Source organism: Octopus bimaculoides, chromosome 9, assembly GCF_001194135.2.
Source record: "Octopus bimaculoides isolate UCB-OBI-ISO-001 chromosome 9, ASM119413v2, whole genome shotgun sequence".
NCBI classification, from domain to species: domain Eukaryota; kingdom Metazoa; phylum Mollusca; class Cephalopoda; order Octopoda; family Octopodidae; genus Octopus; species Octopus bimaculoides.
Window position 1 is genome coordinate 88,895,433 of NC_068989.1, and position 3,250 is coordinate 88,898,682.

Below are 3,250 nucleotides of genomic sequence, written 5' to 3' on the forward strand. Positions count from 1 at the left end.
TATGTATGCATGCATCTATGTGTGTATGTAGGCGTGTATGTATGTACAGACGCACGCACGTATGTATGTATGCATGTATGTATGTATATATGTATGTATATAGGTATGTATGTATGTATGAACTGCGCGAGTGTAGAGTCAACTGCCGGTCTTCAGTCCCCGAAGACCAACAGTGTACATACGTACATACATACATACATACATACATACATACATACATACATACAAATATGCATGCATGCATACATAAATGATGATGATGATGATGATGATGATGATGATGGCAGTTCTTCATGTCCGCAGATGATGAGGAAGAGTGACCGGCCCTTAAGTGTCTATGTAAACCGATCCTTAAGCACTAGGCTCTGGCCACACTTACGGTGGACATATAGGGCTGAGTCAAATGATGGTCGTGACGATGAGTCTTTCCTTCTTTGGTGTTTCTCCTCCACCGCAGCTGCTTTGAACCTTTCAAAATTCCTGCATGGTAGGAATACATGCACGCAGGCGCCCCCGCCTCACATATATATGAGGTGGTATCAAAAAGTTCCACGTCTAGTTAATTTTAATAAAAAATAACTTATTTACCTAAGTTTTAACATGATATCCTTTGAAATAGTCCCCTTGCGCAGTAATACACCTGTCTCAACGTTCTTGTCACTTTTGGAATCCGACCTGGAAGTCGTTTTCCGTAGACAAGTTGAAGACCTTCTGCGATTCATTCGGGATTTCGACAACGGTGTTGAAAGGTGACCCTTGAGCTACATTTTGATCTTGGGAAAGAGATGGAAGTCTGCAGGTGCTAAATTTGGTGAATAGGGCGGGTACAGAAACAATGCCATGTTGTTTTGGGTGAGAAACTCATGAGTGAGGAGCGCTCGGTGACAGGGTGCTCTGTCGTCGTAAAGAATCCAATTCTTCGCGTTGCACAGATTCGGTCGCTTTCGCCAAATGTTTTCCCTCGAGCGCTTCGAAACATCGCAGTAGAACTCTCGATTGACCGTCTGGCCCTGGGGACGAATTCTCGATGCATTTACGGGGTTGACGCTCGTGGCAGGTCTTCCAGATTGCTCATCGCATTCCAGAGACGTTCTTCCGCTTTTTGAAACGCTCGTGTCACTTGGAACATTGTATACGACCCATTGCCTCGTCGCCGTAAGCTTGCCGTAGTATGTTCAATGTCTCTGTAGCAGACTTCCCAAGTTTAACACGCGCGAGCACACACACACACACACACATCTTCCACATCATCTGTGATGCTGAGATCTCTATTAAACGGAGAATTGAAACCAGAGGCACATGGTCAGTTCAAACGTTATTTGAGAGCCAGATCATATTATAACATAAATAATATATAAATATATGCATATCTCCATACATATATGTACATACCTACATCTATATGTATACATACATGCATATATGGGTACAGGACATCACAAAAAACGTTAAACACAATGAGAAACGAAAACATAAAGATGAAGACAGAAAACGAACTTCTTTTCGAACAACGAAAAAAACCCCAGAAAAACGAGACATGCAACATAAAGAATATTTCCCTTCCTCAGTTGTCCCTGTTCCATCTACTCCGCGTAACACCTAATGAATAACTGCTGTAGGCTGATTAATACGAATAATAAAAGGAGACACGAATGCATTGTATATAAATTCAACTGTTAAAATAATATCATCTTCAGAGTATGGAGGGAATCCCGGAATAGGTTTTCTGTATGTACAGCTGTTCCATGTAACCCAAGGATAGCTGCACTTACCTACTTGGTGGGAAACTCTTTTAATATCAGCAGAAAGTTATGCATGGGTAAGCATCCCATGAAATAGAGGATACTCACAGTATTGACTGGGAAAATATTCTCTCCTTGATATCTCCGATATCACATTCTCCCTAGGATACGCCTTAGCTATTCAAGCACAGGAGATAATACAAAATACTTGATCAATAAAGATGCCTACAAACTTCCAGTGAAGGCGCGTGGTCTTGTGGTAAAGATGTTGTCCTCACGATAGAAAGATCGCGGTCTCGATTCCCCGACCGGGTGGTGCATTGATTTTTTTTTGTGTGTAAAATTCTTCATTTCATACTGCTTTAATTCACTCAACTGTAAATGAGTAACCCTGCGACGTATTGGCATCTCATTCATGGGGTATGTTGTGGTCTCGCTCATTTAGGCCATGGAAACCGGTTAACCGGCCCTATGAGTCCTCGGACACGAGACAGTAATATCCAGAGGCTGACATGACATTTACAAACTTCCACATTCTTTTCTACTCTAGGCCCAAGGCCCGAAATTTTGGGGAAGGGGGCCAGTCGATCAGATCGACCCAGTACGCAACTGGTACTTAATTTATCGTCGCCGAAAGGATGAAAGGCAAAGTCGACCGCGGCGGAATTTGAACTCAGAACACGAAAACAGACGAAATACCGCTAAGAATTTCTCCCGGCGTGCTAACGTTTCTGCCAGCTCGCCGCCTTACAAACTTCCACAGTGTAGCAGACATGCTGGGTGTACCATACCATTGAGAAAGATGTCACCCACATCATCAGTAGCTGTCCCAAAATGTCCGCGAGGTACTACCTTGCCATGAGATATGACATTGTTGCAAAAACTATTTACGATGCTATCCTACAAAACTTGTCCAGACATCATATCAAAACCAGAATATATTCACGCATTTAAAAATAAAGAATACTGGTGGAATGTTTCAATAAGAACAGCAATACGGGGCAAACACAGCCAACCTAATATTCTTCCATGGGACAGTGGCGGCGAGCTGGCGGAATCGTTAGCACGCCGGGCGAAATGCTCAGCGGTATTTCGTCTGCCGCTACGTTCTGAGTTCAAATTCAGCCGAGGTCGACTTTGCCTTTCATCCTTTCGGGGTCGATTAAGTCAGTACTAGTTACGCACTGGGGTCGATATAATCGACTTAATCCCTTTGTCTGTCCGTGTTTGTCCCCTTGTGGGCAATAAAGAAATAAGAATCGTTAGTATATGCTGGGCGAAATGCTTAGCAGTATTTCGTCTGTCTTTACGTTCTGAGTTCAAATTAAGTACCAGTTAAGTACTGGGGTCGATAATTTAAGTACCAGTTAAGTACTGGGTCGATGTGATCAGTTGTTCCCCTCCCCACAAAAAATCCAGGTCTTGTGCCTATAGTAGAAAGGATTATTATTATCATTATTATTATTATTATTGTTATTATTATTATCATCATCATCATCATAGTAAGG

At 42.5% G+C, this 3,250-nt stretch overlaps 1 protein-coding gene across 1 annotated transcript in view; it reads left to right on the top strand.

Annotated features, from left to right (window-relative positions):
• LOC106867896 (calcium-binding protein P) overlaps nucleotides 1-3,250 on the top strand; it is an 85,877-nt gene that overhangs the window by 764 nt on the left and 81,863 nt on the right. The gene's annotated exons all lie outside the window — the stretch shown is intronic.